Here is a 14,102-nt window from a genome sequence, read left to right on the forward strand (position 1 = left end):
CCCTGAACCAAACCCTGAACCAAACGAAACCCTAAACTAAACCAAACCAGACCAAACCCTAAGCCAGATCAAACACTAAACCAAACCAAACCAAACCCTGAACCAGACCAAACCAAAACCCTAAACCCTAATCTAAACCAAACCCTAAACCCTAATCTAAACCAAACCCTAAACCCTAATCTAAACCAAACCCTAAACCCGAATCTAAACCAAACCCTAAACCCTAATCTAAACCAAACCCTAAACCCTAATCTAATCCAAACTCTAAACCCTAATCCAAACCAAACCCTAAACCCTAATCCAAACCAAACCCTAAACCCTAATCTAAACCAAATCCTAAACCCCCAAAACCCTAATCTGAACCAAACCCTAAACCCTAATCCAAACCAAACCAAACCAAACCAAACCCTAATCTAAGAAAAACCCTAAACCCTAATCTAAACCAAACCCTAAACCCTAAATTGAACCAAATCCTAAACCCTAACTTGAACCAAATCTAAACCCTAATCTAAATCAAATCCTAAACCCTAAACCCTAAACCTGACTAAAACCTGAACCTAAACCCGAACCCAAAACTAAATCTAACCTTAAACCTAAATCTAACCTTAAGTTAAACCTTAAAATTAAACCAAACCATAAACTTAAACTGGACCATTCCCTATCCAAACCAAAACTTACCGACCTACGCACTGTTATTTACGTGATAAGAACTCCACCAAAGCCTACTGTCGCCCAGGCTAGGAGTAGCTGCCCAGTCTGCGGGAGTGTCTGGAGGCGTAAATGGGGTGCTATGGAGTAGAACAAGGTGACACATGTCCTGTTACCTACAGTAATGGGGTGACATAGAGGGGTCCGTGTAAACCCTTACACAATCCGTGTAAGGCCTTACACAGATTGTGTAAGGGATTACAAATCCGTGCCGTGTGGGGGGCTCACACGGATTTGGCCCCCCTCTCATGGCCTCAGTCTTTTTACACCCTACCCCTCCTCCTCTCATATCAATAGTGACCCCTGGGTCATTATAAAAGTCTGGCAGAAAAAAACAGGCAGAAAACAACAGAGAGAAAAATCCCTAAGAAAAATCCTTGAAGAAAACATTGTTTCAAAAGAGAGAGAGAGAAGAAAGAAAAAGAGTGTAAGAATCCTAAGCTAGCTGAAGTTAACTGTCTCATTGCTGGAAGCCTAGGTTGTCCATGTCGGGTTAGTATTGAACTCCTATTCAAGTTCTTTTTATTTAAATTGTATACTTTTATTACAGCGTGGAAGCCCTGCCCAAAATTCCTGAGCTGATTCTAACCCTAGAAAAATGGCGTGGAAGCTCTGTCCAAAATTCCTGAGCTGATTCCAACCTTAGAAATACAACGTGGAAGCTCTGTCTAAAATTCCTGAGCTGATTCCAACCTTAGAAATACGACGCGGAAGCTCTGCCCAAAATTCTCGAGCTGATTCCAACCCTAGAAAAATGGCACGGAAGCTTTGCCCAAAATTCCTGAGCTAATTCCAACCCTAGAAATATGGCGCGGAAGCTTTGCCCAAAATTCCCAAGCTGATTCCAACCCTAGAAATATGGCGCGGAAGCTCTGCATAAATTTCCAGAGCTGATTCCAACCCTAGGAATACGACGCAGAAGCCCTGCCCAAATTTCCAGAGTTGATTCCGATTCTAGAAATATAGTACAGAAGCCCCACTCAGATTCCCAGAAACCAAAATCCGTAGTCACGTTAGCAAAAAAAAGCCTTGTCAACTTTCTTACCTAGGTAGGAAGTATTTAATTTCCCCAAGAAAGAGAGAAAAAAAATGAATCGTTGCCCCTGAGTCGAGGAAAATTATCGAAAAATTCACTATTTTCATCGGTCATTAGCATGTAGATTCTATATTGTAATTTCATTTGCCTCATTTCTGTATATATTGTTTTATGTGTTTATTGCATAAAATAATGATTTACTGTTATAGTTTCATGTATTAATTTTAGTATCTGTTCATTAAATGTAATTCGGTTCATCATTTCATGTGTTACCGCATGTGTTCCTCACATGAAATAATGATTATGATTTTCTTGTCATAGAGCATTCATGTGTTACCGTATGTGTTCTCTTATTCGCCGATGACGTCTTCATTTGCATGAACGTTTCCAAGAGGTATGTTAGAAATTTGAAGTCCTTCCTTGCTATCTATCAAAAATGCTCTGGGCAGTTTTTTAATTTAGAGAAAAGTAAGTTTTTCTTGGGGAAAATTCCTCCAGTAAGGAAGCAGTGGATTGTAGAAGAGTTGGAAATTCCTTGCTGCAACTTCCCAACAAAATACCTAGGCGTTGAGATCTTCCAAGGCCAAGTGAAAAGAGACCCCCTTCTCCCTGTTATGGACAAAATTAAAGCCAAGCTGGCTGGCTGGAAGGGGAAACTTTTGTCCATGGCAGGGAGAGTTGAACTTGTAAAGTCTGTCATCTCTGGAATGACTTTGCACAACTTTTCAGTTTACTGGTGGCCTTCTCCCTTAATCAGGAATCTTGAAAAGTGGATGAGGAATTTTATATGGACTGGTGAGATAGACTCTTCTAAGGCTACCACTGTCAAATGGGATACAATTTGTAAACCCAAGGACAAGGGAGGTCTTGGCATCAGAAGGCTGCGTGAGGTTAATATGGCTTTAATTGCCAAACTAGCATGGTCAATCAAGGCAGAAGATTCCCAGCTGAGCAGCCTGCTTCGAGCTAGGTTTTTATTTCATTCAGGCCTTCCTAAATGCTCTTATAGGCGCTCTTCCATTTGGCCGGGTATAAGAAGAATGTGGAAATTTATTTCGGACAATGAGAGATGGATCATTGGCAGTGGAAGAAAAATAAATTTCTGGAACGATAATTGGCTTGGGCCTAAACCCATAGAGGTTCTCTCTGAGTTGAATGAAGAGCTTTTCTCAAACCTTAATCAAACTGTGGCTGACTTTATTGTTGATGGGTCTTGGGCGCTGCCTCCAGTGCAATCTGATTTTCTTGCAGAAATTTTTCAAAGGATAGAGGCCGTCAAGCTACCCTTTGTCCCTATGGAGGACAGATGCGTGTGGAGCATAGACTCTATGGGGACCTTCTCAGTCAATTCGGCATGGAATGGCTTGAGGTCCTCTAAATCCAAGGTTCCTTGGTCATCTTTTGTTTGGAGCAAACATATTCCACCAAGACTATCAATACTGGGTTGGCTCTTGATCTATGGGAAAATCCCAACTGATGACCAAATTCAAGCAAAGGGTATCCATTTCCCATCTCGCTGCGACCTATGTGGCTCCAATTCTGAATCCATTTGCCACTTGTTTCTTGCTTGCAAATTTTCTTCTGACTTATGGAGAATGATTGTTGGTCTTTTTAACTTGACATGGTCTTCTAAAGCTTCAATAATTGATTTGGTGTCTTGGTGGAAAAACAAAGCCAAAAATTGGCCCCCCAAAGAGGCTTGGGTGATTGCCTTGTTCTCTTCTCTGGCTGCAATCTGGCAAGAAAGAAACCAAAGGCGTTTTGAAGGGACGAAAAGAAGTTTAGACATGATTTTTAGCAATATTAAAGGGGACATCCACTTTATATCTAGCAGCAAAAAATTTTATCCCAGATCGGTTGAGGACATCACCCTGTGCAGAAGACTGCATCTCTCTACGTCCTCTCATTGCTCAAATCCTATCCTGGAAGTTCACTGGTGCAAGCCCATGCGTGATTGGGTGAAACTTAACACAGATGGCTGCTCTTTGGGTAACCCAGGGCGTGCAGGAGGGGGAGGTGTATTTAGAGATCATGATGGTAGAATGCTATTCTGCTATCACATTTTTCTAGATGTCACTGACAGTTTCTCGGCTGAGATTTGGAGTATAATTAAGGGGATTTCTCTTGCTCGTGAAAGACATTTTAATCACTTTTGGATAGAGTTTGATTCCTCTGCAGTGGTTGGCCTATTCCACCATAGGCTTATTCCTTGGTTTGTTCATCAGGAATGGAACCACCTTCTTAGTTATTTAAATAACATTTCTTGGAAGATCTCGCATTGTTTCAGGGAAGCTAATCCGATTGCAGATTATTTGGCTAAAGAAGCAGCTAAGACTGGGATTTCTTTTGATGATGTAATCCTACCTCATCGCATCATGAGCGAGCTATTTTTAGATGAGGCAGGAAGAACGAGATTTAGATTTATGAGATAGCGGAAGTGAGTCTCCGCTGATGGCAATGCCATAGGTGGACGCTCGTTTTCTGGCTCTTAGGTTCTATTATATTTTTCCCCTTTTTTTTCTCTCTTTTTTAATACATATTTCTGACTTTCTAGCGAAAAAAAAAAGATAATTGCATTTTTTTTTCATTATTTTATGTAAATTTCATTATTTTATGTAGAATTCTTTCAAGCAAGTTTATGTATATATGTTTATGTTATTTCATGTAATAGAACTTCTGTACTAGCTTAGACTGTTAAAATTCTCGGGGGAGATTATTAGAAATCCAAGCTTCTAGTAGAAAGACCAAAAATTCTGGGCGAGGTGGGTGCCTAACACCTTCTCACACTTGTAACCTGACACAAACCCCTATCTCTGAAAAAGACCAAAGTATGAAGTCAAATTCGGGAGTTCCTTCCTTTCACAGGAATCTAACCCCCTATTCGAGCTCAATCTCTCGATCAAAATTGGGCTCCACCATAGGGTTCTAGGCCTTAAATCCTAGATGGCGACTCCAGCATCATGCTTTCCCCATCCCCCTAATAGTCTCCAGACCATGTTTTGGAGACCATTCAATCCATTCACCCCTTGCGAGGTAGACCATAGGTGAGGAGGAAAAGAGCGGAAAAAGAGAGAGAGAGTAAAAAGGTATTTTCCCTTACAGTGGCGACTCCACTAGGGACTGTCAAATTTTCTATACCAGAAGCTTATAATGAACGTTAGAATTTTTTTCCCTCATCATTATTGTGTGTAAACATGTCTGTATATTGCTTGCTAACTGCATCATGCGTCATGTTCAAAGTGAAATCAGTTAACGAGGGTACTCCCTGTCATGCCCGCACCCTCAGGGAGGTCAGTGCACGATATACTAAGTACTCTGAGATCAAATGATGCCCACTTCTTACATAAGAGTGCTCGAAGTGAAATTGGTTGACGAGGATGGTCGATATTTTGAAACCCTCAGAGTGGTAGAACATGTCAGGCCATTCTGAGATTAACTAATGGCCACTTTCTGCACTACACTTGTGCACACACACTCACGGATACACCTACCCCTGTTGTTAGCCGGCTGAACCCATGTAATGTCATGGACAATCACCGGCGAAGTCACACCCCTTGATACAATACCATCTGTTTTATCAAAGGAACCACGTACCCATGATATACTTTCAATGATAAGTATATCGGTTCTATCAAGGGTAAACTTGTTCTATCATACAGCCTTGCCCATTGCATCGCATCATATAGGAACTAGATCATTAAACAACTAAGGTACCCCATAAACTGACTCAGTAATTGTTTGCGGCTCAAGTTAGAACCCTTCTAGCTTTTTTCGCCTAGGGTGAGATTTTTCCTATATATGTTTAAACCTGATGTGTTCTTTGACAACTGGGAATTGGGAGATGTACCTATATCGGTTTTGATTCACGTAACTGTGCCTATGGGGTGATTCCTGCTTCACCACATTATATTAGCATGTGTTCCAAACTGATAATGTTCCATAGAACCAATCCCAGAGTCAGGAATAATTAGGTATTTCCATGCTACAGGGAGAAACAAAATACCTATGTGAAATCAGCTGCGAGGTTGTTCTTGCGTGGACCAACTTGTTTGTTTTCCCACACAATAATTTGTGTCTAAATTGGGCCCTAAAAAAAAATGTGTGAATACCAACTGTGAAGATTGGGACAAATTTAGACACTTATTATTGAGGGGGAGTAATTTTATGTGTGCATCATAAAAAAAATAATAAAAAAATAATAAAAATCTAAAATTTAAATTTCTTGGTTTAGGTCAGGCATGATTCCACGTCAAAAAAATTCCCCACTGTCTGTGTGGACCCGTCAAGATAATCGTTTGATCCGAGTTAGCCCTGAGAGGTCCTTATCAACGGTGGAACTTATAGTTTAACTCACTCCACCAAGTTCACCTAGCTTAGCATCATCTGAATAGTCAACGAATATGGATCCGGTTAGTAAAAGTCAACTAGATGCCCAACAGAAAAGGAGAGTGGATATGATGCAGTTAAAGTTGGAAGAGTTGCATCATTTATTCAACCAGTTTACTAGTGCCAAGCATCCTCAGCAACAAACTGAACCTATTTTAACCCCAGGAGAACAGGAATGGTCCAAGATGGGGTCCAATGCACCTCGTACCATACCGAGGCTTGTGGTCGAAGTTGATGAAGAGGAAATCCGACCAAATCTTCCTATTGAACCCCCTGAAACTGAAAGGGAAAGAAAGATGAGGGAACAATTAGAAAGACTTGAAAAGTTGTTGCAGAAGGGGAAGGCCGTAGATGTTCAAGCCACAGAAACTGATGAGATGGTCCTCTTTCCCGGAGCTCATATTTCAGAGAAATTTAAATGGAACATGGATAAGTTTGATGGCAAAGGTGACTCGAGGGCGCACTTGAAGGTCTTCATTAATATTTCTAGATTATGGGGATTTATTGAAGAACAAATGGGGCAAGCATTTTTGCTTACTCTTTCAGGCCCAGCTCTTCCTTGGTTAACTCAGTTGGACCCTTCCCATAGTCACAATTGGTCAAAGATTATGAAAGCATTCACCAAGCAGTATTCTTACAACACTGAACTAGATATAACTCGACGAGAGTCAGAAATGTTCGACAGGCTCCAGGTGAGGGTTTCATGGAGTTTATCTTAAAGTTTCGAGATAAGGGAGATATGACGACATCTTGACCTACTGAAAAAGAGCAAGTTGAAATGATTCTAAATAACTTGGAAAATCCTTATTATGATGTGTTATATAGTCAGCACATCAAGACATTCTCAACATTGCTAGCAACAGGGAGAAGATTTGAAAAACGAATCTTTAGGGAAGCGCAACACCGGAACAATCCCCAAGGTTCGTCAGAGCAGAGTAAGAATACAAGGTATAGTAAAGGACGTAATATAGAAGTGAACACTGTAACTACCACAAGCACTGACTAGCAGCATACGGTGCATGCAACAACTCTTAAGCCTGCTCCAGTTGTTATTAAGCCAAGTCTTCCAGCTCAAAAAGGTTCACTACAGAGGAGGCAATTCTTAGATTTGGGATGCCCTTGTCTGTGTGTTATGAGAAATTGAAGAAAGAAGGCCTCTTAAGTACGACGCTTGCACGTCCAATCAGCGATCCTCCACCTCCTTGGTACAAGGACAATGAATATTGTTCTTTCCATAATCAAAAGGGTCATCTCACCAACTAGTGTATCACCCTAAAGCACGCAGTACAAGATTTGATTGAATCAGGGCAGATTGAACTGGAATTGAAGATCCAGCCAAATGTGACTATCAATGCCCTTCCTAATCATGGAATAGTTGGAATGATACAAAGTGATTCAGATGAGAATGATCCTACTCAAAGGATTCAACCCTCACAAAAGAGAGGGCATCCTACTGCCCGAGCTTTGCTCAAGGCCAAGCATTCAAAAGCAAAAGAAGAAGAGAATCGAAAGAGAAATGAAGAAATTTGTTCCTGGGATGAACATAATTTTCTTCAGTACAGCTAGTGAGATAGTAGCAGTGGACCAGAGACTGATTAAAGCACTCTATTATGTATGCCTTTATTATGAATGCCTTCTTTTATGCTTTGTTTTTACTACTAGATTGTAACATGTTGAAGTCCGTGAAATTATTGGTTCTGAATTATTGTATGATCGGAATTGTATGTGTGTTGAGTCCGTGTGGGTTTGAAGTATTGTTAAGTCCATGCTTAGTCTATAAATATAACCCTTATGTAACATTTGATAGTGCTTCCTCAATCTTCGTATAGATGTATTACAGCCGATTGTCAATACAAGTTGTGTAATATTGCAAATAGGAAAATATCACTGGAGTTTAAATCACATCATGGATCTAGCCACTAGTTTTGAAATAGATTGGTTCTGATGACACTGAGTATCCTTTGGATCCTCACCGAAAATTTAGCACGTAATGACATACCACATGAGTATTGAGAAATAGACTGGCATTATCTTGGCATGTCAGGGATATTTGGAAAGCACATATTCATGACTATTATTATAACATAGTATGGCAGTGGTAAAATAATTAATTATCTCGGTATATACCATTATGCTAGCGAAATCCTACCCTAACCTGGGTGTGCAACTGAACATTATTTCTAGTCTTTTTGATAAGAATATCTTTTTTTTTGGGAGCAAAAGAAAACTTCACGATATGCTAAGAATAAAGAGAAATTCTCAAACCAAGAAAAAAGTATAATTTTCTTTTCTTCTCTTGGCTACCAAACACAGCCTAAGAGAAATCTTTAGTCCAAACCACTCCGTAGAAAGTGAGGGCTGGGGATATTTTTGAGTGACAAATTTCAATATTTGAACCCCACTGCTGAGGTGGAGGCATCGAAGATTATGGGGTAGTGGCTTTATGATTTGAACTGAATTTGCTTGGGTTTCAACCTCCGGGAAGAACACATTCCTTCCACATTCAGAAATTCATCTTCTATTCCTTTACTGCTTCGGAAGGCATACTCCAGCCATTAGAGCTTTTCTCTCATTTTCTTTTCCCTTTCGGTTTCTGGTGGTTCCTGAGGGGTGTTCATGATAACATAAGCATTAAGTCTTCCTCTTCAAGAACTAACCTAAGAGGGACTGGAGGTGCATCTACAGGTGCCTTTAGTTTGGCCTTGTTTGAGATATAAAATATAATCGCAAGCGTACGGATCAGTGTAGCTACGGGTCGAACACAGGGAGAGCAGCCACTTTATTTTTTTATTTCTTTTAATAATGCGAAAGTGAACTGATTAATGGTTGTGATCTAATTCTAATTACCGTCCTAAAAATAACGTCCTAACCATTCGTCATCTAAGAATTTAAAGACGCAAGCCACGCAATTAAAATTAAATAAATAAATAACTAAAAATAAACAACCCACGCAATTAAAAAATAAATAAATAAATAAATAAAGGAAAAAAAATGCTAAAATAAAAATAAAGTAAAAGAAAGGGAATAAAGCTAGAGAGAGACTCACAAGTAGGTTTCTCTACTTAGCCCGAGGGATGCATCATAATATGAGCTTCCCTACTTGACCAGAGAGTCACTCTTACAAGGGTTACTCTACTTGACTTTACGGAAAGGGAGACAATTAAAATAAAAACAATAAATTGATGGTTCTATGACTAGGAGGGGCAAAGCCAACACATACACTAGCCATGAACCTTGGGGGAAAGGAATAGCAATAATGTAACGACTGAAAAATAAAAATCCTAAATTAAGAAAGAAAGGGTAGTCAGAAGAGGGAATGAGAGGGGGGAGAGAAGACTACTGAAGGAGCCTACTTACTTGAATCAATGCTTGAACTTGAAAAAAAATTGCTCCACGGCTCATGATCTTGTCACCTAGATCTAAGCCTAGAACTATAACTTAAAAAATTACAACTCAATTGCATAAATCATAAACATAAAAAGGCTGAATAAGAATAAAAGAGTGCTTGCATTAATTGAAATAAAAAAACTATTACAAAAGTGATTAAAGCAAAAATAGAGAAGAACTAAAACTAAAGAGAGAAAGAGGAAGAGAGAGAGCAACTAAAGAAAACTAGAAGAAGAATGAATTGTCTCCCCTCCTCTTACATGAGTTGTATTTATAGGGAATGGAGAGGTAGGGTAACAATTTTTTATTTCCTAAAAGAGAGAAACCCACAATTGATTGTGAGATCTTTTGAGTCCAAAAGTGCTAAGATGGAGGAGAGAGAAGAGAGAAATAAATTTTGAGAAATTTCCTAAAATTTTTTGCTTATTTTCTTTCCTTTTTTTTTTCCTAATTTTTTTTCTTCTTTTTCTCTCTCCTAGGGACGATTTTCTTCTTCTTTGTGTGATTTGAACAATATTTGGTGATGATGTGGAGGAGAGAGAAGATTTGGACAATTTTTGGTTCTCCCCTTTTTTTCTCTTTCCTTTTTTTTCTTCTCTTCTTGCTTCCACGATTTTGCTTTCCTTTTTTTTTTTCTTTTTCTTCTCTTCTTGCTTCCACGATTTTGCTTGCTTCTAACTTGATGTGGAAATCCCCTCCATGCCCTTAGTGCTTTAAGTGAGTGAAAAGCAGGAAATCTTCAACAAAATCTTCTAAAAAAAACAACTATAAGATTCGAACTTGAGACCTCTTGGTGAGCAAGAGAATTTTGTACACCATAGCTCACCAACTAAGCTAGGTAGTTGTTGTTACCAAAAACAAATCTTTAATCACTTAAAGATGTGGTCCATCGATCCTTGTTGGCATTTGAAATATTCCTTGTACCTCTGGGACAATTGCAAACGGGCTGGTTCTGCATCTCGGTTCAGTTCTGATCCATTACTCTTTTTCTGACCCGAAAAAGAATAATCATTTGTATGGGTGACCAAACGAATGTGTACTTTTAATTGAACACGTCCATCTTGCTCAGAATTTCGTCCTCTTCGCAACCATGGAAAGAAATAGGACCTCTTTACGTGTAAAATTGAAGATATAGCGCCCGATAGTCCTTAAGGCCTTGAAAATATAAAACCTGCAAAAAGAGAGTAAAACCCAAGGTAGCTCCATTCTAAATATGTAAAATGCATGTTTTACTACCCTAGATTTCACACATAAATGTGCTCATCAGAATTCCCCCACACTTAGACTTTGCTAGTCCTCGAGCAAAACAAAAAGAAAAAGAATAAAGATAAAAAAAACCTAACTCACTTTCGTAGGAATCACGGTTGCACTTAGCATGTGCAACAAGCCTTTAAACCCCTAGGTCACCCCTAGTGGACGAGTTGTGTCTCGTGGGTGTTTGCAGTGAACATACACCCAAAATTCAGAATAAACAAATCCCAACTTTGGCTAAAGGTAAGGCCCATACCAATCCGGAGCAAAGATAATTTCTCTTACAAGGGATCCCCACACTTGAACTTTTATTACCCTTTATCAATTCCAGGCACTAGCATATTTCTTAATTTGGAACTCACCTCGTCTCTTCCAAAACATCCTTATCTTAAGGCAAAACCACTTGTGAAGAAATAGGGAACCAATGACTAAAGCGTTGGAGTGTTTTTTACCAAACATGTTACCAAGCAATAATGACATTTGCATATTTTTTTCTCTTTTTTTTCTGCTTAATAAACTCTATTCTACTCCACTACTTTTGGCCTGAATGACATGGTGGAGCAAACACCAGACACCCAAGTTACTATGTAGCTTCGCTTTTTGCATATGCCCACAAAGGCAGTGATGCTAGAGTTACTTCAGAAGTTTCCTCCCAAGGAATTTCGATCAAGATACCACGCTTCCTGAGGCGCAATGCCCTGTCTAGTTCCAAGGGAATCAACTCTTATTCTTCTTTATACCAGATTTCACATTTCATTTAAAATTTTGCATTTGTCAACCCATGCCAAATTAAAAAGAAGGTCTCAACTCCAAATCAAAAGTACAAGGAACCCACAGACTTACATATGGTCCATCACCATAAAACAGGGGTCTCTTATTTTCAAAAGAAAGTCCCATCTCAAGACACATGCTTGTTTCTTTCTTCTCAACAGGGTTTTATACGTTCAAAATGGGTACCTTAGTCAAAACTTTTATTTTCATACATCAAGCAACCGAATGGTATGATCATTAGCCAAAAGCCAAAGTAGGACCTCATCCTTAGCAAGTTCAAAAAAATAAAAAGAAAAACAAACAGAACAAAGTGAAAAAAAAAATAAAAAATAAATAAATAAAAACTGGTGTCCCTCCCCCACACTTAAGTCATGCAATGTCCTCAATGCATGGAAAGAATTAAAAGCAAAGACAATGCAAGGGGGTCATACCTGAATAACAGTTAATCATCAGTGTAAAGAGGTTCATGGAGATCCATGACCTCTTCACTACTAGTAGTAGGAAACTCGAGGAACGGTTTCAAACGCTGACCATTAACCTTCGAAATTACCCCTGTTCCTGGATTCAAAATCTCCACAGCCCCATGGGGATATACATTATGAACAATAAATGGGCCATCCCATCGGGATCTAAGCTTACCAGGAAAAAGATGCAATCGAAAGTTGTACAATAAGACCTTATCACCAATTGCGAAAGATTTACGCAGAATGTGTTTATCATGGAAAGCTTTGGTCTTTTCCTTGTAAATTCTAGAACTTTCATATGCTTCATTCCTAAGTTCCTCCAACTCAGATAGTTGGAGCCTACGATGAATTCCCACATCAGACAAATCAAAGTTAAGCTTCTTAATGGCCCAAAAGGCCTTATGCTCCAACTCAACTGGTAAGTGACAAGCTTTTCCATACACCAAACGGTAGGGAGACTGGCCAAGGTCGGTCTTGAATGCAGTCCGATGGGCCCACAAGGCATCAATGAGCCTAAGGAACCAATCCTTACGGTTGGGATTAACAGTTTTCTCCAAGATTTGTTTGATCTGCCTATTAGACACCTCCACTTGGCCACTAGTTTGGGGGTGATAAGGGGTAGATAACTTATGAGTGACCCCATACTTTTTCATTAGGGTCTCAAAAGGCCGATTACAAAAATGAGTACCCCTATCACTAATTATTGCACGTGGTGCACCAAAGCGGGAAAAAATGTTCTCTTTGAGAAACTGGACCACCACTTTGTGGTCATTAGTTTTACAAGGTATGGCCTCTATCCATTTAGAAACATAATCAACGGCCAAAAGTATGTACAAATTCCCAAAAGAATTAGGGAATGGTCCCATAAAATCGATGCCCCATACATCAAAGATCTCAACTACCAAAATAGGGTTGAGGGGCATCATGTTCCTTTTATTGATACGGCCAAAAAACTGGAAGGCAGGGCAAGCCTTGCAAAAATCAAAAGCATCTCTAAAAAGAGTGGGCCAATAAAATCCGCATTGGAGAACCTTTGCGGCAGTCTTCTTAGGTCCAAAGTGTCCACCACATGCATGATCATGACAAAAAGAGAGAATAAAATGTTGCTCATGATCAGGAACACATCGTCGGATAATCTGATCCGGACATATCTTAAACAAATAAGGATCATCCCAGAAAAAGTGTTTAACTTGGGAATGAAACCTATACTTATCTTGAGTGGACCAGTGATCCGGAGTCACACCTGAAACTAAGAAGTTGACAATGTCAGCAAACCATGGTTCACTGGACATTGCAAATAATTGTTCATCTGGAAAGTTCTCGTTGACTGGAGAATCAACAGTCAAGGAATTGGGAAGCCGGGATAAATGGTCTGCAACTAGGTTTTCAACTCCTTTCTTATCCCTAATTTCTAAATCAAACTCTTGCAAAAGTAAAACCCACCTAATGAGACGGGCTTTGGCATCCTTCTTCTGAACTAGGTATCTGAGGGCAGAATGATCAGTATACACCACCACATGTGAGCCAACTAAGTAAGACCAAAACTTTTCTAATGCAAACACAACAGCTAAAAATTCTTTTTCAGTGGTTGTATAATTGAGTTGTGCATCATTTAAGGTCCTACTAGCATAGTAAATGACAGTGGGTAACTTATTAATCCTTTGACCTAAAACTGCTCCTATGGCAAAATCTGAAGCATCACACATCAGTTCAAAAGGTTCAGTCCAAATAGGTGGTTGAACAATGGGTGCATTGGTCAACTCCTTCTTAAGTTGTTTGAAGGATTCTAGGCACTCTTTGGAAAATCAAAAGTCTGATCTTTGACAAGTAATGAGGTGAGAGGTCGGGCTAAATGACTAAAGTTCTTAATAAACCTTCTGTAGAAGTCTGCATGCCCTAGAAAAGACGGACATCCTTAACAGATTGAGGAGGTGGTAAATTATCAATTAAATCCACTTTTGCTCTATCTACCTTAATTCCCTCATTGGATATTACATGGCCTAAAACAATACCAGATTTAACCATAAAATGACATTTCTCCCAATTCAAAACCAAATTCTTAGATATGCACCTTTTCAAAACTAGGGAAAGATGATGAA

This window comes from Macadamia integrifolia, chromosome 11 (assembly GCF_013358625.1).
Source record: "Macadamia integrifolia cultivar HAES 741 chromosome 11, SCU_Mint_v3, whole genome shotgun sequence".
NCBI classification, from domain to species: Eukaryota; Viridiplantae; Streptophyta; class Magnoliopsida; order Proteales; family Proteaceae; genus Macadamia; species Macadamia integrifolia.